The 24,644-nt window shown below is 40.2% G+C and overlaps 1 protein-coding gene and 1 long non-coding RNA gene across 7 annotated transcripts in view; one reads left to right on the top strand and one right to left on the bottom strand.

Annotated features, from left to right (window-relative positions):
• IGF1 (insulin like growth factor 1) overlaps positions 1-24,644 on the top strand; it is a 78,900-nt gene that overhangs the window by 14,682 nt on the left and 39,574 nt on the right. The gene's annotated exons all lie outside the window — the stretch shown is intronic.
• On the bottom strand, positions 11,706-23,136 carry LOC112654390 (uncharacterized). Its single transcript, XR_003132980.3, has 5 exons — positions 22,952-23,136; positions 22,176-22,247; positions 21,873-21,911; positions 13,706-13,841; positions 11,706-11,778 (listed from the first exon to the last, which is right to left on the bottom strand). It is a non-coding gene; the product is annotated as an uncharacterized LOC112654390 (long non-coding RNA).

Here is a 24,644-nt window from a genome sequence, read left to right as displayed (position 1 = left end):
AAAAACAGAAAGAAGTTCAATGCATTGGAAATCAGAAGTTCCACATTTAAGCCTCACCCTGTTCCCATACTTAACAGCACTTCTCCCCCTTGGAACAATTAGGTAATATCCTTGGGTCTTACATTCCTCTTTATAAAGTGGGAATTAAAATATTACACCCGAGCGTTGTTTTGAGACTCAGCTATAGAAGGGCTTTGAAAACCTAAAGGGCCATCCAAATATGTTACTATTAATTGATTGAGTTGAATGTTTTTCCTTGTCCCTCTAATCACCACCACAAATTAGTTCGGTGGTTCAATTTCAATTATTAATGACATGACCCATTAGTTCAATTGTTCTGCAAGAATTACCTAGAAAAGTTAATTTGGTAGTGTATTGTCTCAACCTTATTAATTAGAAAGAAAAGTATGGGATCCCTGGGTGGCGTAGCGGTTTGGCGCCTGCCTTTGGCCCAGGGCGCGATCCTGGAGACCCGGGATCGAATCCCACGTCAGGCTCCCGGTGCATGGAGCCTGCTTCTCCCTCTGCCTGTGTCTCTGCCTCTCTCTCTCTCTCTGTGACTATCATAAATAAATAAAAAAAAAAAAAGAAAGAAAAGTATGTTGGCATCCTCCATTAACATATCACTTTGCATTTAGACAGCCCAAGAGTTAACTAATGGATTTTTAGATGCTCACCCAGTATTACTGTTCATGTCCTCATTGTGGGAAGCAGAAAAAAGATAGAGCCTATTACTTTACCACACTAAGCTTGCTTACAGCGTCTGTCTCCAAGGTGGTTAGGTAGTCACTGAGGTTTCACACGTAGACAAAAGATTTCCATTCTCCCAAGTCAGCTATTGGTGATTTCTGCTCAGCTTCAAAATGCAGTGTTCAGCAGCGGGAATATACTTCCTAATCAGAAAAGTATCTCTGTACTCTCAGGTTGCCCATCATAACTGCTTCCTTATCTCCGTCTGACTTAGGGGAATTGATTTGTTGCTGTTTGAGAGTGGCTTTGATGAAATAAAAATTGTGAGTTTTATCACCATATGATCCACTGACTATGTGGCATGTGGTTCTTCTATTCCTGAGGCTTCACATCCAAAAGCTGTCAGAAACACAATATTTGACTCAGCAAAGACACTTTTGAACCTCACAATCAAATACTGGTTACTGCTGCCATGAATTTTCATTCTATTTTGAGCTCTTTCAGAAAAACAAAGTTTTTTGAGTTTTTTTGGTTTTTTTTTCTGTCCTACACGGCATCAGTGTTGGGCACTTAAAAAACTGCTTGATTTGATATTGACAAAATCATTCCAACAGCTATTTCCTCCTACCAGTCCCCTAAATTTACCCCCATGACATTCCATTTGCTACTGCCACTATTAAAGATCTGAGATTTAAAGTATAGAATAAAAAAGCTTATTTGAGGTATCATTTCTTGGGAACCTCTTCACTATTGTCCTGGAAAAAATATCTCCTAGCTCAACAGCCAGCTAATTATAGTCGACAGGTAATTTTCAAGGTCTACCAAAAGAGCCTTCACAAAGAAATTCTACCTGTGGAAATGGTTTTGAGAACAGAACCTCCACTCAGTTCCTCTCTATTTCATCTGAAATATTCCTACTAAAAGGAGAGATGATAGTCAAGGGAAGGCACATAACAAATGGTACCTCCTTGGCAAACAAGCCCCCAAGATAGGAATAACCACTGGAACACCAGCCTTCAGAGAACACAAGTAGTTTTTATTTGCCAAAGCATAATTGAAGAATTGGAGATCTAGAAAGAATCATATAGAGCAATCTAGTTCATTGCACTTACTTCCCAGATGAAGGAAGCAAGGTCCAGAAAATAACATAATGGGCATAAGGTTACAAAGCACACTGGTGGGGAAGCCAGGACTGTAGTCACCTCCCTCAGTCTAGGGTACTAGGAGGACCCTTTAAACTTAACCTTGGTAAATTCACATGAAGGTAGTACTAGCAACTCAGAACTACTCTTTCTTTTGGTACAATGCATTAGAATAGTGTTTGAAAATCTGAGCCCTTAACCAATCAGAAAACTTCTTTTGCCAACTTCTATCACCCACTGGATAAAACATCATCAAGTTCCTTTATTCCAAATCTGATCAACCTGACTTCTTTATAGATTCTCATAGTTTGATGGATTGGTAGCTTAAAAGAAAAAAAAATAAAAAACTAATTTCTCTTTAGAGATACTTTTAATTTCAAGTCATGTTAGTTGGTAGTCTAGTTTATGTATTTTGTATTGCTTGTTAACTCAGAAGCTACCCAAAACAAAGGATATTGTCAATGCATTATTTCTGTCTCCACACATTTCTGACTTGCTAGTCTTCTATGAAGGTCTTCCATGAAGAAGCTTAAATTTTCCTACGTATTTTGAGTTTTATGTTTCTTTCCATTAAATTTTCCAGCCGTTCATAGACATATTTAGTTTGGCAGAAGGTAGTGGTGACTCATGGAATGAAGAAATTTGAAAGCAAAGCTACTGAAAATGGATCTAATTTCTTTTCAGGGTAATTTGGGAGCGAACGATTGATAATTTGTCTGATTTTTCCTGGTTTCATCAGCTGCCATACTGCCAAATATTTGTTCCATATGGATGCTTTGTTATTACTGAAACATATAACAAATTTCATCTGCAACTATATCTAATATGGTCAAAGGGTAAGACTATTGTTGGCTCATTTTCCCATTGTTTTTGGCTGGATACCCTCAATCAATGGTTATCGAGTGAAAAAAACAGGATCATATTGAAACCATTTTCAACATGTTCCTTCCTATGGATTCAAGCATTTCACTGTGAGTTTGTCAAGCACAGCAAATGTTCCTTATTAAAGAGATGATTATGTTTTCGGCATAGACATGACTGCCAGTTAATTGCATTCACCTTATAATTCCACTCTCTTAATTTGGTGTAGAGATGTTTTTGGCTTCCAAAGATTCCTTCTTTTCTGCTGATTCTTGCCTCCTACTACGGAACAGATATTTGGGGATAGATTCTGAGAAGATCAATGACATACAATAAGCATCATTTCAGGCTTACCTTAAGATAGACAGTCTGTGGGCCCTGAGTCATTTGAATCATAAGACTTGTAAAACGTATTAGTGCCACAAATCTGGCTGGCATTTCTGTAGATTACTAGTGCTTTGCATGCAATTATGGAAATCTTCCTTACCAGAGAAGCCAGACAAGGGTTCAGTAACATTGCATGAAAACATTATGCTGTGTAAGCTAAAGACACAGAAGGACTTACTTCTGTCTGGTTCTGAGGTAGATGCTGATCACTTACTGCCTTAAAGTCATTCATCAGGTCATTGATTTCAATCAACAAAAATGATTTCAGTATCTTTCCCCAACAACAACAACAACAACAACAAACAATGGCAATAATAAGGAACAAAGAAGTCTCTTAGAAGAAACCAGATGTTATTGAAGACCATGGAAAGTGTTTTGTAGCAAGAAATAGTCTCTTGTTTATGACAGGAAAATTTGGTTTGACCAACAAATGTTCTAAGAGTCACACATATCACATAGTAAATACATAGTTTAGTGTATGAAAAGTGTGAGTCTTCACACAGAGAGTAGCCTTGTTACTCAGAGCAACTTGATAGCTTATTGGAAAAGCAAACTCAGAGGCTCTACCCCAGACTAATTAAAAGAAAAATCTACGTTATAAACCAGACACCTACAGGATTTGTATGCTCATTAGGATTTGAGGAGCCCTGGTCTAGGGAATCACAGGAAATAACAGGTACATGTTGCTTGGTGACTCATCTGTTAAGAAAGAGAACACAAGCTAGTCAGGGCTGAACTCCCACTGAAGATTTGAAAAATCTTGTTGGGGCCAAACATGCTTGTGATCGTTAACAACATATATGCTGATTCAACCATATGAAGTACCCAATTCCTTCAGGTTGAGGAGCCTTTCCTCAGAGGAAGTATAGAACTGCTCCAAGGATAATCCCAAGGCCTGACCTTCTGTGAACTGGAAATTGGAACTCCTAATTGCTGTGGCTGCAATTTCCAAACCCATCACTGGGGCCAGGAACTGAGATCCAGTCCTTAAGATCTTGCCAGCTTCTTTTTCAATAGTTACATTTTATAAGAACAGCCAAGCAAGAGTCCTTTAAAAAAAATATTTCTAATTGCATTGAGTGGACAAATGTGTGTTTTACTCATATCAAATTGCTTCCCTTGTCATGCTTAGCCAGTTTCTAATATTATTTCTTAGGACTCTGAGTTGATTAGTTCCATTAGGTTTGCTATTGGAATCTAAAAGAAATGGTTTTGAGCTAAGAAAATTGGGATTCTGTCTCTTATTGGAAGATGAAGGGTAAACTAAAACCACTTTCCAAAGAGGCAGCTGGCTCCCCAGTTGAATGCCTTCACTAGACCCTTTCTGGAATTTGGCAAGTTCCCAAGCCTGAACCTGTTAATGAAGGTCCAGATATCTAAAGGACACGATTGTTCAGAAAGACCTCAACCTACAGCAAGGCAGGTACAAGTTAGAGAGGGCCAGTTTATAACTTCTTTTCCTTGAATGACACTAGAAAAAAGAGGGAGATCTTTGGATAGGGACTTTGGGAATCTTGGATTTACTCAGAGGTTTACCACTAAATAACTTGGTAAATTTGGTGAATAGTCCCAAGAGTCTCAAAATCTGTTTCCATTGGAACAATAACATTAAGATGAACCATGACATTCCACTTCTGAAATGGGGTCACTCTGATCTCTTTTCACAGTTCTCCAGGGAGAAAATAATAAGTCATAGATAATAGTTTTCACATTCTTGTCATACACATTTTTCTTAAACTTTTAAGTATCTATCACCTTTTGATTGTATTCAATTCTAGGATTGGCAGTATTGGACTTAGCTCACAATTGTACATTTATTTTAGTTAGACTTAGTCCACAGCATTTTAATGCAATATCCCTTACTCCTTGGCACTCTACCCGTTGAAAGAATATTGACAAGATACTCTTGAAGACCTTTCCCAAAACTAACATTTACTGTTGTTTCATGCTAATCTCTAAAATCCTTTAAGAAATCCAACTGGATATAGAACTATTGTTCTTTATTAGCATTCTTCTTTCATCAGAGCTTTAGTAAAATGTATGGAAGTAAAATTATGGCATTAACCTGTTTAATTATAGCATCAACTGGGTACCTGTTCTGTGCTAAGCACTGCCCAAGAGAGGGGCATGCCCCTCATGGGCACTGCCCATGCCTTCAAAGGGATTTCTCACTCATATGTGAGGACCCATTAAATATCAATTTTGAACCCCAACCTTGGATCAGATATAAATGTTTCTCCCCTAGATTATTTCAGCTTACACCATTCATTGAATGCCCTCTTGTTGGCAAAACACTGATGATGAAAGAAATGAGTAAAGATACCAACAACCCTCATGGAGTTACTTTAGAGCAGATGTCCCAAAATGGTATCCTATTCCACCCCACCTGAATCTAGCCCACAAATACATTTTGTTTGCACCAGAAAATATACTTTTAAAATTTTGGAATTATAAAAACCAAGAGATTTTAAACAAAAACAAAGATTAACAGTTTCTCTTGAAAAGTTAAGTGATCTAGCATTGCTGGCCAGCATTCCTGAGTAGCAGCTATTGGCGAGAGCTTTTTAGGTGGGACATATGTCCCTCCAGCTCACCACAGTGCCTTACAGGCTTGCTTTATTCATTTAAACACCAACCTGGCCTCAGCTGACATGGACCTGTGCCATTCCTACCCCAGATATACAAAATCTCTTTGGATATTAACTATGCACCTTCCTCCCTTATTCAACACAATATTAATTTACTGCCTTGCATTACCACCCACATATTAGACTAGCCACTGCTGATTCATGTAAATATGACACAAAACTTTTCTTTAAGGGGCTTCATGGTTCTCCTCAAATATAGCAAGGGTATAGCTCAGGTAAGATTTAAAAGATGATCAAGTCTTCCTGGTGAGGGAAGAGCCTAAGTCTGAAAAACTGAACATTCCATAATTTAGAGATCATCAAAGGGATATTTCTTCAAGAGTAAGTCAAGTTTTTGGCCAGTGACCTTATAAAGCAGGAAAGACCAGGTTCCCAGCCAATGCAACGGACAAGTTATGCAATCACTCCAAGTGTTTAGGACAATGGAGGCCATCAAACCCAACTCTTCAGACAAAGTGAGTTGTAGCATTGTAGTTTGTTTTGCACCAAGATCCAGAACAGCTGTTACCAATTCACTGGAAGATTACACATGTGTCCTTCCTTCCATTCCCATCACTATTTAGGACCTCCTCATCACTCACCAAAACTATTGCAACAGCCTCCTCAATGATCACTCTGTGTCCAATACTACTTGACACCAGCCATCCCACCCATGAAATTAATCTTTCTAAAGCACAGTTCTAATCACTTTATTCTTTTTCTAAACAACTTCAGGGACCATCCATGGCTAAGTAACTTGAATCCAAACTCCACAATTTGACAGTAAGGCATTTTATATAACACCTCTATCTAACTTTTTCCCTTCCTACCATTTCCCTACAACAAAGCTCACAAACTGGCAGTCTGCAAATTGTATCCAATCTTCAGAAGTATTTTATGGGCAAATGGCAGTGTTTTTACAAAACTTTGAATAATCCGTCAATATAAATGACTCTTACTTCTACATTGGCACCAGAATCTTCACCACTTTTGATTGCATTACTGTGGCCCAATCCTTCTTTACATGATTTGCTTGGCTTTTCTAGACATTTGAGTTTACAAATGTTCTCTACATATTCCAACATCGAACCTAGGTGATTTCCTAACATAGATATTATTTTCCTGAGCTTTCCTCCTGGGATTTTTTTCAAATGTCACCTGCTCAGAAAAATCTTCTACCAGATGTCAACTCTCTTTCCTCTGAATAACAATAATATTACTCTTACAACTCTTATAATCTATTCTATACTGTGCTTTTTGGTGAGTGTTCATGCTTTATACCATCTGGTTTGCTATTAGCTCCTCAAAGGTGAGGGCTGTTTTATTAATCTTCTGTAAAATCCCACATACTCCCTCGTACAGTCAATGTCTGCATGGAATTAATTAAGCTATCCATTTTTCTTTGGCCTTCCAGGCCTACATTAGTTGTGTGTGCCCATAAGAAGGTAGTAACTCATTTGAAATGCAGACATGACTGAGTCGGAAGGTCCCCATGGACTTCTAAGCATTTTCAAGTAGAGAGTGAGAAATGCTGTATCTAAAGGAAACTACTGAGGGAATTTAGGTAAACAGAACATGATCCTTTTTGTTGGAAGCCGGCTGTGATCTTCCGATTAAATCCCTATTGCATGTCTCACAAGGAGCATCAGCAAACCCTTTAGTATGCTCGACTTTGTCAGAATTACAGGAGTCAGTCTATTCCTGGGGGTCCAGCTGAAACAGTGAGTTGAGCCAGTGCCAGGAAGAGCACAAATATGCTGGGAAAAAAATGAAACAGAAAGAACTCTGCACACTGCATTCAAAGGTATCCATTTCCAGACTTACCAAGCACCCAAAAAGGCACTCTCATTCTTGTTTGCCCTAGCAGGAACAAGTTGCAAGGAGTCAGAACTGAGCGGCTCCAGAAATGTATCCAACTTAATGGATTTTGGTCAGAATGATCAGGTATAGAATATGAACTAAAAGGAAGAAAGTTAGTCTTCTAAAATATAATTCAACCCAGCAATGTTCTATGGACTAATATGTACCCAGGACAGTGCTAGAAATCAAGGGAAAAGTAAAACAAGTACACAATGGAAAAAAACTAGTATATTAACAAGCACACACCATGTTTTCCAGATGTAACAAAAGCCTGCCTTAAGTTACCTGCAATCTGGTTAAGAATGCAACCTTTACTCATGTGTAGAAATTATCATCAAGGTAAACTAACAGCATTAAAATAAAAATAAAATATAAAAATGGCATTCTTTTTTTCTATTTCTCTCCTGGACAAGATAGATGTCAAAACATGCTTACTAAATTTCCAAATGAATACTGAAAATTTCCATTCTCTCTCTACATATAGTCTTGTGAGGCTTTTCATTGATGTTTAAAAGGAAGGTAGAATTTGTCATCTTCATGGGCCTTCTGTCTGCCTGGGTTCTTAACTAGGTAGAGGTATGGATGTGCTCTGTTGCTTGAGAGAGGCAAGAAATACTGGGTGAGCAAGCTGCTTTGACTTTGAGTTGATGGAGAGTACATGAAAAAATCCCTCCCTTTGTGAAGTCGCCAGACCAAGTTTTCCAACTCAGGTCCAGTGATGTATCCAAATCCTACATAGAGTCATGAGGCTCCCTTCTACCTGATTCTCTCTATCTCTTAGTCCAGACATATCAGACACAGAGAACATGGGCATCATTGGCGCCTTTTCTTTCAGCACAAAGATTCCTTAACAGATATTTTTCCAAAATAAACAGAAATCCAACTGTGAGTGTCTGGGTATATTTGAACAATGTATATATATACACATATACATATACATATACATATACATATACATATACATATACATTTTTTTAAAGGAGTAGCATCTTTTTTTTAAGATTTATTTATTTATTTATTTATTTATTTATTTATTTATTTATGATAGACATAGAAAAAGAGAGAGAGAGGCAGAGACACAGGAGGAGGGAGAAGCAGGCTCCATGCCAGGAGCCCAACATGGGACTCGATCCCAGGATTCCAGGATCGCACCCTGGACCAAAGGCCGGTGCTAAACTGCTGAGCCACCCAGGGATCCCCCATATACATTTTTTTTTAACCAAAGGGACAATGTTAGGTATCAGAATGGGCTCTGATTATGAGGTGAGGAGATCTGAACATCCTGAGGAGACTTGGCTTTGCTGGTTATAAGCTGGGTGCCTTTAGGTATATCTCTTGCTTATAAACAGGGTACTATCAGCCCTGTTCTGCCTTCAAAAAGGGGGTTTTGTGTGTATCAGGCAAGATAATACCTGTGGTGTCATCAGGGAATCAAGGCCAGCTACGGTTTCTAGAGAAAATTTGAATAAGGTGTTGTTTGAATTCATGGAGTTGCTAGGCCAGAGTATATTCCAAAGTTGCAATTGGGTTAGCTAAGATGACATTCAGGCACCTTCCTCTAGAGGTTGGGACAGCCATTCTTTTTTGGGTCGTGTGTGTTTTCTTGCTAGAATTACAAGGGCAAAAGTAAGAGTAGCTATATTCTTGGTCAGTACTTCCCATAGTCCACCATCCCATGAGTAGGGATAAGAGGTTAATTAAATATATCTCTCGGGCAACAGAAATGATCAAGGCTGCCCCTGGAACACAGTTGCTTCAAAAAGTAGGCTTTTGTTTCAGGGAAAATCTCCCGCAGAGAAACATGGAACACCAAAGAGAACTATAAATAGGACTATCATTTATGTCAATTATAAATAGATTTGTTCCCTTTTGATTAGAAGATTAGTTCTAGCTGAAAGTCTGTAGTTGAACTGCAATGAGGGAAAAAACTGACAAAATATTATTACATGCTAACAGATTTGATACCTTTTCCTCCCTGAGGTATTTTCTCTGATTTTCTCTAAATGAAGACATTTGTGTTTAGAATCCACTTTTAGTCTTTGAAGTACATTTATTCATACTTCACCACCTTCTCGGGATCTCTTCTTATCTTCTATATTATAATACACACACACACACACACACACACACACACACACACTACTTTTTAAATTAAAAAAATTGAATAAATTGAATATCAGTGTTAGGAATTCAAAAGAGGTAAAAATTCTCCTCAGAGGCTCCAAGATGATCACCATACCACATTAGAAAAGTTTGCCTTTTCATGAACATGAAGGAGATTCTTTACCAAATTGTGGGTCTTTAGCAATCAAGTATTAACATAATGACTGAAGGGACAAAGTAAAAAATCAATAGAGGAAGGGTTATATGCCATAGGTTGTTGCTGCTGAGCACTTGTCATATATGTAGCCATTTTCCTTTCATTCTACAGGGAGCAATATCCAGAGGGATCCCAACTCTTTAAGTCTGGTTAGCCAACTCCTTGTCCTCTGCTCATGTTCATGACTCATCTCTTCCTAGGTCCAGAGAGAGAAGTGGCAGCTTCCCATCCAAGCTGTCTCCTAGATTCATCCTGGGACGAGGGTTTGCAGATGAAGCAGCAGGGTGCTGCTGTATCAGGCATGATGGAATGCAACAGAATTTATGTCTCTTGCCTGCTAGGATGAGGGGATGGAAAACCTTATCTGAGTCTAACCTACATTGCTTCTTAGAGACTCCTGATCTCAGCTACCCCAGACTTAGCATTAAGAAAGAGGCTGTAGGTGAGAGTAATTGTGAGGAGAGGACAGATGCAATGAGCAGGGACCTTTTTCGGAAATTCCTCCCCCACTTTAAATGCCCTATCCCGGTTTAACTATAGGATATTTTAAAATGAACTTAGCTTGTCAACTGGAAGTTCACTGCCTGACCCAAGATTCAAGGAAGATTTCTGGAAAAACACTAATAGGGATTTGGAAGGACTGGGTGCCAACACATAAAGAAATATATTGAATATTTTTAAAGATATAAAATTCTTAGAACCGTTGGACAGGTTTCTGTGTGTGGCCTCTCTCTTCCAAGTGGCATTGCTCAACAGTCCAGCTCTCATCAGAAGACTGACATCATGCTGTTGTGCAACTCACAGCCATTGCAATGTCACTTTGCTAACTGCACTTGCTGTGCATTCAACTACTGAGAAGCCGAGCAGCTTTATGTTTTGAGTCAGAAGTTCTGAGCAGGATCATTCCCGTGAAACCTGAGCCCTTGGTTCTTCTAAAAAGTCAAAATGCATTTGGATCTTACAAATGAAGAATGTCAGAGCCAATATTTTCCTCTTTAATCAAAACCTAGGAATGGCACAGTGGGTGGTTGGGGCCATGTCCTCCTCTTTTCTCATTCCCTTCCCCCACACTCCCAGCCAAAATTCTGCAGGCTTGAGAGAGCTGAATGGGAAAGAAGCTCTGGGCCTTGCTTGTTCAGTCCTGAACTTCTCTGCTGAGCACTGCATTATGGTGGCCTCTGACACAGTAAAATGTGAAAAGATGAGATTGAGTTCATCCATTTGTTCCCAGACTGAGAGGCACACAGAAAATAGGAAAGGCCTGTTCCCACTCTGCCTTGCATTCCCAATCAGGTATTTGGGATTCTGTCTAACGGCCTGACTTTACTTCCAATGTTGGCCATTGGACCTGTTGACTCTTTGGTGGGGACTCTTCCATCCTCATCCCCTTGGATCATTCCTCTAGCTCAATTTATGAAACATTTTTTTTCAAAGTTGAGAAGATGATGCCCTTCTCCATTCTGAAATAGGCTAGTCCAGAATATTCTTGGGAACTTCATGAAGAGCTGTCTCTGAGTCCTGTCTTATGCACAAAGGTGGCAATGGCCTTCAGATTGGGTTAAGTGAAATATTAGCACATTCAAGAGACCAGGCTTCCCTTGTTCTTTTTGTGTTGCTGTCATCTTTCAGGGAATCTAGAAATGGCAGAGAGATGAATCTGCCCTTCCCTCCCCCTAGGGAAAAGGAAGGGAAAACCCTGACATCCCCCAGACCTCATGAATCACTCAAAAAGGTCAGTAGTCGCTGTGCTTAATGGGAAGTTTCAGAAAAAAAGCTTCCAGAAATTTGCCATGATGCCTGTGTAATGGAATAAGGATACTCACATTTGTCTGGAAGATCTGATGTTTAAGAGAGGCCTTGAATAGGCAGGATTTTGATAGATGGAGAAATCCTGGGCGGAAAAAAACAACTTAGTGGAAAAGCCTTGAATAGCAAAATATAGGGCATGTTTGCAGGTGTATAAGCCATACAGCCAGTTGTTGGAGTAGTAGGCTAGTGGAGAACAGTGCAAAATAAGCCCGAAGACATGGGTTAGAGAAACATTTGTATTGAAGAAGAATAATAACTAGCATTTTTCAAGCATTTATTATGTGCATGGTACTATTGTAAGCACTAATATGTGTTGATTCTTTCAATCCTCACAACAAAACTTAAGTGTATACTATCAGTATCCTCACTTTAGAGTGAGACTACTGAGGCAGAAAAGGATATTATGTGTATAAAGGACCATAGTGTCTAAGTGGGACAAAAGCCATGGTTTTAACTCAGGCAGCTGACCCCAACATCCATTGTACCTGGTAGCCTTTCAGCATACTGCCCATAGAATGCCTCTATTCTTCACTTTTTCCTCCATCCCGTCTTCCCTAGCTATGGAAACACTGGATAACCTATAAGGGAAAGCTCACATATCCCTTCCTTAGTGAGATCTCTTCCAACTCCATCAGTAAGAATTTATCTTTCCCTACTCGAAGGTCCTCTTTATTTGTATCTACAGTAATTTTTCCAATCCTACTTATATTAGAGTTAGGTCCTTTACAAACTTCTACAGGCCAGAACTGTCATGCTATCTCCCTTTATACCCTCCGACTCTGAGATAGTGCTTTACATGTAGAAAGTGCTCAATTAACATACCCTGAGTTGAATACCAGAGTCCACTGGTTGAAGCCTAGGGAAATGTCCCCTAATCCCACCAAATCTCATTTATATCATCTTTCCAAATTCAAAACAACAACAAAGATTAAGAAATCTTGAGCCCTAGAGGGAACTCTACCACTCCTGAAATCCTACAGCCCATCAAAAACCATTTGGAAAAGCACAATGTGGACAGTCCCAGGCCACAGACCAAGAACTCCATTCCAGGGTTAGCCCTGCTTGGCTGGAAAAGAATGCTTGCTCTAACAGTGCTTTTAAAGGCTAAAACGTGGATGAAGCCCTCTCACCAAGGGCTGTGGGGTTCCAGGATTTCTGAGAAGGCTCCCTTTATCCTAATAAAGTTCTCAGCTTCTCAACCCCCAAATCCCAACTCCCTTCAGGAGATTCAAAAACACCCCATTTAATTAAAACCTCTTTTTCTCACATTGAAGTCACAAGTTTTCACAGGGTGCAACGTGTTGCTAACCCAGCAATTTCCAGACTAGACTGCTCAGCAAGGCAGGTGCTGTTTTCTTTTTACAGCCCATGTCCTTAAATTGCTTTGCTGCTTAGGTATAACTGAGGGCCAGGTCACTTAGGCAAATGCCAGCCCAAGCTCTCCCTCTTTCACGCAACTCTTCTGGCCTGAAGGATTTCTTTCTCCCACAGGTGAATGTATCCAATAGGAAGAGAAGGACTTATCTTTCTTAAAAAGTATCCTTTTAATGTTTGTCATTAGTTACCTCCATGCTCAGAGGGTCAATAACAACAAGTGTGATGCCTTTGAAAGGGCATCAGACAAGCATGTGGAATGGCCTACAATGATCTAATTGTCAAGGCCAATACTACCAATACAGATTGAGCTTTATAGATCTGTAAGGTTGAGTGCTGAAGTGTGGTGGATGGGTGCACAGGTATTTACAGAGCATCTATTATATGCCAGGCTCTGTAGCAGGTGTTGGGGGTTTAGTGCTGAACCAAACTGACAGGGTTCCTACTTGAGGTACTGATGGCTTAGCCAGAGGGGTATGGATGGCTGGTGATAAGGATGAACAAGGAATGATGAGTTATGCCCTGCAGTTGCCTGGGGTGGGGGGAATTATACAGTACATTCCCCCAAGCTTTCTTTTCTTCCCAACTGTTGGAATATTGTTCTAATCAATCTCCCACCTTCTTCTTCTTCTTACCTTTTCTTATTATTATTGCCCTCTCTAGCAGGTGTTGTTGTACACCCACTGCTATAGGCACTGGTGTAGACTCCTGGTGGCAAGGAAGCCTCGCTCTTAGGTTTAGTTTGGGCTCTTGCTCTTTCCTCTTCTTATCCTGGACAATCAAAGGAGGCAGCTTAATTGTGTGTTTCCATCAGGAGTCAAACTCATTGTTCGCCTCAATTTTTCTACATATACTGAGATATTCCAGATACACTGGAGTTTCTTGTCCTGGGAAGGCCCACAGTTCCTGAGGTGTTAAGTAAAGGAAACCATAAAATGTCCATGGGCCTATGTCTTGGCACCTTGATCTCAAGCTTCTAAAAGTGCCAGCTTCCTGGAAATGTATTACCTATTCCGTGTAAACAAAAAAACTAGAGAACGGTAAGAAACACTGGGTAGGTCTCCTGGTACTTGTTTGAGAAATATCCACGTGCTCTGTGCGAGGGAGACCAGTGGTCTCTGGTCCTTGATAGAATCTGTAAGGAAGTCACCAGTTTTGATACAAATTCATTAATGAACTCAATACCAACCCAGGAGCCAACTGATTTACCTAGAAGAGTTCTGGGAACAGACGAGCCAGACTTAATGTGGGGAATCGTTGCTCAAATCATATCAAATTAGATATGAAACTGACCCATTTGATATATTAGAATGTATATTTTGACCTTGCTTATTTTTCTCACCAGTAGCCTTTCTGGTTTTCCAAAATGCTTTTTCTTTGTTCTCCTCTGACACTATCACAGACTAATCTGCTATAACACCATTACCTGAGGCTTCATTCAAGGCTAAACCTCTGTGATTCTATATCCCTAGACCCCAAATCTTGTAATTAACAGAAATTTAGGAGAAATGACCCAAGACTTTTCTTCTGAAAAAAATCTACCCAAGGTATTATTGGAGTCTTATTAGAATGGAAAGAATGAATCAAAATTAGATGCATACAAGAAGGATAGGATACGATAAACAGCATGTAGAACTTGAGAAAATAAAATAAAATAAAACATAGCAGAAACCTTGTTTAAGTGCACGAAATGAACTTGAAAGGAGAACCAGTGTGTCCTTTATCTGTATTTGCCAACATAGAGTAAAAATCATAATCTCTAAATGAGATGGTTGAAAACCCTCGCATCCAACCTATTTGGTGACAAGAGATTGAGAAATTCAGAGAAGCAGTGTTTTATCAGGTCTAATTTAGTCCTAGAGCTATTGGGAGTCCATTTGTCTCCAAGTGGAACATTGCCTGGTGTCTGTGTTTCTGTTCATGCAGAAAGCTGCTGGGGCCATCAGAGCAAGAGCAACTTCACAAAGAAATTCAGAGAGCAGTGCCAAAAGGCAAATACGATTCCTGTCACAGCCAAAATAGTTCACTTAGCTCTTTGTGTTGCTCTTTTACTCTGTAATGGAGCAATTTCTATGAAAGTTGTGTAAAAGTAAGATTTTTAGCTTTAAGCAGAAAATGAGTGAATTGGCAAGAAAAGCATGAAATTCAGTGAGGGAAAGAGTGATAGGGAAATAATATAAAAGCCCTGGAGAGGATGCTTCCTCTTTAGAGAATCCACTGTGTGAAAATCCACACTTGTAGAACAGATACACTCTGGATAGGTTTTCTCAGTTCAGAAAAATTTATCACTTTACTAAATGCTTTTTAAGTCTTCATCATTTGACTTAAAGTCATCGTAATGACTTCTCATTTAACGTGGTTGAATACTTCCTTTTGCTCTCTCTCTCCCTCCCCCCCTCTCTACCTTGCACCTATTGGAGATGAAAAAGGAGAACCCATGAGGTACAGTCAGTCCCTCAGAGGTCTCCGTGCCTACCCACGTTCGTGCTTCACTTCTACCATATGGACAACACTTAGGAATGTGACAAGCCTTAGGAATCCATGGTAGACCACTGGGTCAGAGCTTCTGTCAAGAATGGAGAGAGGGACCCAGATGGCTCAGTCAGTTAAGCATCTGAGTTTATCTCATGTCATGATCTTCAGGTTCTGAGATCCAAGCCCAGAGTCGGGCTCCCTGCTCAGTGGGGACTCTGCTTCTCCCTCTCTTTCTACCCCTACCTCCTGCTTGTGCTCTCTCTTTCTCTCTAGATCTCTCTCAAATAAAAAATAAAATATTTTAAAAAACAGAATGGAGATAGAGGGACTGTAGAATCCTAGGGTTGCAAAAAAACCTTCAAACTCATAAAATTCCTCTTGCTCTTCAACAGCAAGTCCTGACAGAAGGACTCTGCTGAACGCCCCCACCCCCAACTTTACTGCCTCTCCCATCCTGCAAGCAGAGAAGCACAGCAATAGGGTGTTATACCAACCCATGGGATGGTCCTCTCTGATGAATAGAGGTCACCTCTCAGGAACTCAGCAAGGTTCTTTTTCTGAACCTTCATTATATCTGTACTTGCTCAGGCACTTAGCCTTATTCTGCTTTGTCTTACGTTTATTTATGGGTTGTTTCAACCCCTGCTGGGTCATAAATACCTTGAAAGCAAGGGCTTTGCCTTACCCAACTATTTTCATGTAAACTACCACACTTAGGATGGTGCATCTTAAAAATGGCAGATAACATAAAGTTTTGTTTGCTTTTTAAAGTGACTTTTTTTGTGTTTTTTTGGTTTCTTTAAGATTTTATTTATTTATTTATTTATTTGAGAGACAGAGTGAGCAAGAGAGAGAAAGAGAGCACATGAGCAGGGGCAGACGGAGAGGGAGAAGCAGGCTCCCCTGCTGAGCAGGGAATTTGATGTGAGGCTCCATCCCAGGGCCCTGGGAACATGACCTGAGCTGAAAGCAGATGCTTAACTGGTTGAGCCCCCCAGGTGCCCCCAATGTGGCTTGTTTTTAAATTGAATTCCATCTTAGTTCTATAGGAAGACTACATTAGAAATTATTTTGTCATTAGAGATTTAAATTTCCTTAATATTCCCTTAATATTTAATCCATAGATAGTATGCCTAACACATAGCAGACAATGAATAAGTTTGTTGAATGAATTTGTGAGTGAATACATCAATGAACAGCTGCCCATGGAGGATGGTCCACTCCTCCCCGCTGAAGTCGAGGCAGCACTGAGAGAATTCTTATTTTTCCAACCCACCCTCTTCTGTTTCAGGCTAGTGTCACTGATACAAAGGTGTCATCATCACCGTTAATCCAATTCTGATGTAACCTGAACTTTTGCTCTGTGTAATCACAGATCTGGGTGATTTTCCTAGAAAAGAACAGCCCCTGAACTAAATTGTTAAATAGACAAAGTATAAACTGGGCCTCTTCCATATAGTCCAGAGCAAGGGAGGCCCTAACTCTGCTCTGCGCCTTTCATCCTGACTCCGTATCCCCTGCAACAGCACCTAGTAAGCCCAGCCACAGAATTACGGGAACCTCAGACTTGCCTGTTTTATACCTCATCCTACTCCATGCATGCACCCTGAGTGATCTATTACCTTCCTTCCCATAAATTCTGTATAAATATATCCTAATCCAATGGGACAAGGCCATAATGGGGTCATTTGAGGCACCAATAAAAAGCCAGTGACCTTCAGTAAACTTTGCTCTCTCAAGAAGTGGTTATCATTGAGATTCTGTGCAAGTAACATTTCAGGATTATATTGACTTACTCAACATGGAAGTCTATTTCTCTCTCACATAGAAGTCCCAAGATACATAGCTCAGGGCTGCTGAACTACCAGCTGAACAGAGCAGCTCAGGTATCCGGACTCCTTCTAATTTTCTGTTTCACCATGCTTACAGTGTGGCCCTCATCTACGCGGCCCAAGATAGCTACTAGAACCCTAGAACAGCATTCCTGCCAGCAGGAAGATTTTTTTAAAAGCAAAGGATACATGCTGGTTGTCCTTTTTAGGAAGGATCCCAGAAGCTGTCTTGTGAAACTTTTCACTTATATTCCATTGCCTAGAATTTGAGCAAATGGTGGCACATAGCTTCAAGGGAGGCTGGGAAATACAGTCAGCTGAAATTTTTTTTTTTGGGGGGGGAGTTTCTATGTAGAGTATCATGTCATCGGCGAAGAGGGACAGTTTGACTTCTTCTTTGCCAATTTGAATGCCTTTAATGTCTTTTTGTTGTCTGATTGCTGAGGCTAGGACTTCCAGTACTATGTTGAATAGCAGTGGTGAGAGTGGACATCCCTGTCTTGTTCCTGATCTTAGGGGAAAGGCTCCCAGTGCTTCCCCATCGAGAATGATATTTGCTGTCGGCTTTTTGTAGATGGCTTTTAAGATGTTGAGGAATGTTCCCTCTATCCCTACACTCTGAAGAGTTTTGATCAGGAATGGATGCTGTATTTTGTCAAATGCTTTCTCTGCATCTAATGAGAGGATCATATGGTTCTTGGTTTTTCTCTTGCTGATATGATGAATCACATTGATTGTTTTACGAGTGTTGAACCAGCTTTGTGTCCCGAGAATAAATCCTACTTGGTCATGGTGAATAATTTTCTTAATGTACTATTGGATCCTATTGGCTAGTATCTTGCTGAGAATTTTTGCATCCATGTTCATCAGAGATATTGGTCTATAATTCTCCTTTTTTGTGGGGTCTTTGTCTGGTTTTGGAATTAAGGTGATGCTGGCCTCATAGAATGAATTTGGAAGTACTCCATCTCTTTCTATCTTTCCAAACAGCTTTAGTAGAATAGGTATGGTTTCTTCCATTATCATGGAAAGAAGGAGAATGGATATTGGGCAAAAGAGAAGGAATCCTTGCCAGAAGGGCCATCCCAGAGCCCTTTAAGTCAGGTCACTTAAGTCCTCACCTATGCACTACAAAGTCAAAGGTTGGTCTTGTGTTAGCCAGATCCAGAGGCCAATTCTGGCAGCATCAGGAAATCAACTGTGTGCTCTCTTAACCTTTTCCCATGCTATTAAATATGGGAATAATACCTTCCATTTAGGTTCCTATAGGGTGATGTGAGATGGCAGGTGGTGCATAGTATGGTGCCTGGCATGTAGTAGATGCTGAGCCCACACTTACTATTATTATTATCATTCTGCCCACATTTATTATTATTATTATCATTCTAAGACTCCAGTCTGCTCTGTAGCAGGCTTTACACCAAGTTGGGCATTGACAACATTAATAAAGCTCCTGGTGGCCGTGCTTCTTGAGCAATTTTACATCCTATCCATTAGCCAGATGTGTTAGAGCAAATGAATGGCTGCTCAAGAGAATGTCTTTATCCTTAGCTGTCCTTCCCCTTCTTTGTCAGATGGTGTCAAACAAGACAAAAGCAATTAATAAACTTCTCAGCACTGCAAGAGATGACAATTAGAATCAGCAGCACACTAAAAGGAGCCTAAAATGATGGAGAGGATAGTGAGCTTTTTAGAATACAAAGAGTATTCATTTCCACTTCACTCTGTTTATCAGGTCAAGCAAACTACTGTGGAAAAGTCACGCTGGAAAAGGGTAAAGAAATATATATACCACTTTGGTACTGCCCGCTATGCCACATCAAATAAATGGGTTAAGAGGTATACTGGGCTTTATTTTCCACTGTTTCATACTAAATTCCTCTTAGAAGAAGATCTAAGATGCACTAAATTCCTCCCATTGTTTTCTATCTAGTCAGGAAGTTACTATTCTGAAAAGTACTGTAGTAGAATGATTTCGTACTTGGGCAGACTTGAGTTTAAATTCTGGTTTGGCCACTTAATAGGAGGGTGATCTTGAGACATTAATAGACTTTTCTAAGCTTTGGTGGTTTCAACTGTAGGATGAGGATAATAATGGCGTTCATCTCATAGGATTGTTCTAAGAATTAATCGAGACAGTATATGTATAAATCAGATGTCCCCAGGTTTTCTGGTCTCCTTAGGAATCACTTTTATCCACTATTTACTTAAAATGGCTTGTGACCCCTTCCCACGTTCCATGGGACGCCCATGTGCTGCCCAAAAGCTCTGAATATTGGGGGCACCAGGCTTCTCCTTATTTAACTCACTCCACAGTCTGCTCCAGTACTATTTCCTCCTCCTAATTGACACTCTAAACTCCTGAACATGCCTTCTTCTGTCACACGCCCCCTTTGCTCTAGCCCATCAAGATGAATCTAGAGTACGAAAATACTGGAGGCAGGGGAGTCGTGAGTACCTGGAGCTTTGCAGGAGCCCCCAGAGCTATGATAACACTTGATGCAATTTATTGCCTGCCTGAACAAAGTGGGGAAGGGATAGCTAGTAACAAAGGTGACTGTAAAACTTTGAGTCTGGATAAGCAAGAGGATGATGGTGCAGACATGGACAAGTCCAGAGGAAGATTTGACTTTGGTTGACTTTGGTCAATGGCAAAGATGTTGACTTTGGTTTTTACTGCATCATAATGGTGCATTCAGAAGACAATTCCGATGGCTCATTATTGGTGCTGGTTCAAAGCTCAGAGAGACGGCACCCAAAGAAATAGGTTTGGAAGTTTTCTTGTACACATGATAGCCAAAGTATGATCCCCTCACCCCAGTATTTAAATTCTTTTTTTTATAAAGAATACACTCCAGTATTTAAATTCTAAGCTATTTTTTAAAATAAGAAGGAAGATATAAATTTTAGAATCTCAAAAGAACTGAGCATCATCCAATTATATCACAAATGATCTCCAAAAAAAACTCATTCCTTTAGGCTAGCAACTGAGTTCTTATTCATTACTATTTTTTCAAACTAAAATTTGGAATTACAGAATCAAAACATACTGCAGTTGGAATAAGCCCTAACATGTTCCTGACCCAAATGCTCACTTACATATGGGGAAACTGACCTGTTAGAGAGTCCAGGTGACCTATCCTTGTTCATTCATGCTGAATAGCCAGGTAACTGTAACCTACTCGTAGAATTTCTGTTCTTCCTTGCTAATTTTTTTCAGCTATGGTTCAGCTACCAAAGATATGTTTTTAGACATTTTACCTGATTAAAAATGTTCTTTCCAACTGAAGTACAAACACAGGTAGGTCATGAGGAGATGGTATAGAATAAGGAGTCAGAGGGCCTGGATTTTAGTCCCATAAGAAAGAACTGGTAATGTGACCTGGAGAGAGTCATTTAACCTTTCAAGATATCAGTTTCCTCACTTGAGTAACAAGGAGATCGACCTGAATTAGCTCTGAAATGCCTTGCAGCTCTGACGTTCCTTGAATCTTGGAGGTATCAACAGTCTCCAACTAGATCCACATTTTCTAATCCCACACAAGATGGAGAGCAAGCCCATTCCAGTATTTGGAGAGGCCCATCAGGACAAGAACTGGCCTCTCTCTGTGAGGGCTGGAGAAGGGAAGCAGCTGAAGCAACACTATCAGTTTCCTTCCCATTCAGAAGAGAACAATCGAGCTCCTCCCAGGGGAAGCCATTCTGATTTTGACAGTGCAGGGTCTGTCTTATGACGGGAATGGAGGATTACCATAGAATGGGGGTGCTTAGTGGCTGTGATTCTGAACACAAAATCAAAGATGGAAGGAAATCCAAGAGGTCCGTAGGTCCAGTCCCCTGTCTCTATCTAAGCCTTCCAAGGCAGATGGTTGTCATCCTACATTTAAAGATCTCCAGGGCAGCTTCCCACAGCGCCCTGGGTCAGCATGCTTCCCCCTTACAATCAAGAAATTCTTCCTGGTATTTAAGTGGAAACCCTTTCAGTATAGCACTCGTCTGTTTACCCTTGTCTGGTCTTCAGCGGAGATGAGGAAGACACTCTGTAATAATAACCCTTCTTATACCTGGCAGTGGAATTAAGTCAACTATTAGCCTTTTGGGGGGCTAAACCTTAACTCCATTAACTCCATTTTCCACCCAGTTCATCTTTTTTTTTCCTTTCTACTCCAAGCTGGATTCTTTCCACCTTCTCCAAATGAGTCTTAAAAATAGGAGGATGAAATCTGAGTCCCCACTCTAATTAAAACCTCAGCAATGCCAAGTTTTGTAGAAGGATTACTCTCTAGGCTTTCATTTCATAATTCTCGACATACGCCTGCTTCATATTACAGTTTTGTTATAGTACTTTCCTGCTGACTTGAGGCCCACAGCTATTTTGCTGTAGTACTTGTCTCTGTCAACTGGAGCCCATTTTTGCCCATTTTAAACATCTTCCTGCTTTTCATGATCTCCCCCATTCTACATGGTTAAAGGTCACTTTAAATTCTAATCTTACCTTCTAATACTTGAAGATCTTTTCCTGGCTTGGTGCAATCTGAAAAACATCCAAGTCTATTATTTCATTGAGGAAGGAGTCTCAATTATTTCCCCCATACCCACATGCATGGTTTGAGCATGAAAAGCACTGCAGACCAGCCTTCTCCAGTCATCTATTCAACAAACATCTTTCCAAGCACTAGTGATAGGCACTAGGCATACAGTCATGAACAAGTCACAATTTCTTTAACCATCCAGTAACATATACACATAATGTATACACACACATAATATATTCATGAAGTACTTAATCTTTGCAAACCTGTGGTGGGTAGATAGAGGCTGCAGCAGGGAACAGGACATATAAGGTTCTTGCCTTTATGGACCTCACATCCTAAGAAAAGTAGAGGAAGAGGGAGACAAAATATAAGTCAACCAATAAATAAACAATATTATGTCAAATCCTGATAAATGTTCTGAAAGAAGCAGTGGAATGACAGACATCAATGGTGGTGGCTTTCCCGTCTAGGAAGGACCTCCCCAAGGAGGGGGCTCTGCAGACATGAGATCCTCACCGGGTTCTGCTATTCTGAACCTGTTGTATTTAGCAAACCAAACCTTCCTCGAGGTCTCTTCTATCAGACCCAGAACTAACTTCTGCTGGGATGTTAATGGCTGATGATGCACTGTTTCTTAGTAAATTACTTACATTTCCAAAGGACTCTTTCATGTTCTTTAATCAAAAAGAATAATAAATGAATTTCAGGATACAGGTGACCTAGTTCCACAGGAAGTGGATAGACATTCCTGGAAAACAAGGATCTTGTGGTCCCTCAAGTGTGGAGAGAGTGGACTCTAGTACCATCACATTGATTTCTTTGGGACAGGGTTTCTTACGACCTTGAATAGGTTAATGAACTGTAGAAGTCTCCCAAATGGGACATTTACAGCTGTTCCCTAAGCTTTTATTATGTGGAAGGATATTCTGTGATGAACATTGGGCTGAGGAGATGTCTTGGATCCTTTGGTGTCTTTTGACCTTGGGTTTGGCATTGGGGATATGGCTCCAAATCATAAGTGCCCAGTGTGCAGGCTCACCCTGGTTGTTTCTGAAAGGTATGACAGAAACAAGATGAGCTTCTCCATTAGCCTGGGCCTATACTTCTCTTGTTTCCTTGGGGAGACTTTGGGGAGTCTTCTGAATGTCTTAAATTTCCTTATTCCAGGAAAATCCACAAACATACATAATTACACATCATGCAGAGGGTTCATGGGTCTCCTACAAAAAATGCATTGACTAGAAAACTCCTAAGAAACTGTTCAGTGTTAAAGTTCTAAGGTTCTATTTTTTAGATCATAATGACCTCTTGGTTCATATTTTTTTACTAGCCTGTGGGTTTCTTGAGACTGGGTGTGCTACCTCTTCCTGAGCTCATTCAGCCCTGGTGGAGTGCTCAGTACACAAGGGATTCTAATACGCACCCGTGTACCTGTGGTCACCTCCTCAGAGGGTCCTGTGGTGGCTGCTGCCTGAGAAACAGCCAGGGAGGGTGGGGAGACCCCCCCAACAAAGAAGGACCAACCAACCCTGGGGATACCCAGTTGGCTTCCCAATTAGTGAATGAGATCATTTTCTCCTCTGATCTTTTCCAGAAATAGATCTGTGAAGAAGGCATGCACTGAAATGACCTAGCAAAGCAATGAGAAGGAAGTGACTAGAAAGGGAATTATTAAAAACTCAACTTCTTTAAAAGGGAAATGGAAACAGGGACCTGGAGGAGGGTTATAACTTTCCTCTCCTTGCTCCCAATATGGATTTCCTGCCTGCAGGGTACTGTTTGATTTAGAGCTCTGGGAGCCTCACACACACTCTCATGAGAAGGGCTTGGAAAAGAAATAGAGCAGCATTTGCCCTCTTCCTGCCACTTCTGGATGAAGGCAGTTAGATTAATTAACCCTGTTTCCTCAGCAGGATTGATCCTGACACTTGCTTGAGAAATTTTGATGATTATGTGTAGCCTGACAAATAACAAATTATGATTTTTTTTCTTTTTTGCGAAATTGAATGTCCTTTGGCTTATATAACCACCTTGGTTCTATAGGCAATCACCAGTGGCATACTTCCCTTTCACTTTCCTTCATGAGTTTTGAATGATCCATGAAAGGATGTTTTGATGATGTGGTCCTGAAGGTGTGCCAAAAACCCACCCCATTTTTTTGGCTTCCCTGTGTTACCCTGGGAGGTTATAGAGGGTGAGGGCATAGAAAAGGTAGATTTGGGTCCTTGGGAAGTCTGTCTTCTGAAGTAAGTTTTACAATTGAGCAGATTGGCTTGAAAATTTTGAAAACCTAAAAATAAATTAAACCTGGTACTTAGAAAAGGTGGCTTTCAGTATCAGAGGATGTCCCTGTGTTTCTAGCTTTCCATGTGGTAGGGGAATCTGTTAAGGCTCTAATTTCCTTCCCTATGACCAGGCTGGTCTTCAGGTACTAGCTGGGAGTCAGAATGACACAGACTGTGTAAATAAAAAATGCAGGGAAGGGGAAAAGGTCAACATGTGTTTTTTTGTGTGTGGTTTTTTGTTTTTTGTTTTTTTTTTTTGTTTTTTTTTTGTAGGTTCAGTTTACTGTCCTACTTTGGAGGGTCATGTTTTTTTTTTTTCCTTTTTGCAATAAAACTGGTCCTGCTACCAGACTAACAACACATGAGTACCTTGATTAGTAATTATCAAAAGAGGTATCAAGCATATCTGGGGTTTTTATTTTTTTAATTTTTTTTAACTTTTATTTA

Source organism: Canis lupus, chromosome 15 (genome assembly GCF_003254725.2).
Source record: "Canis lupus dingo isolate Sandy chromosome 15, ASM325472v2, whole genome shotgun sequence".
Classification (NCBI taxonomy): Eukaryota; Metazoa; Chordata; class Mammalia; order Carnivora; family Canidae; genus Canis; species Canis lupus.
This window is presented reverse-complemented; position numbering and strand designations above follow the sequence as displayed.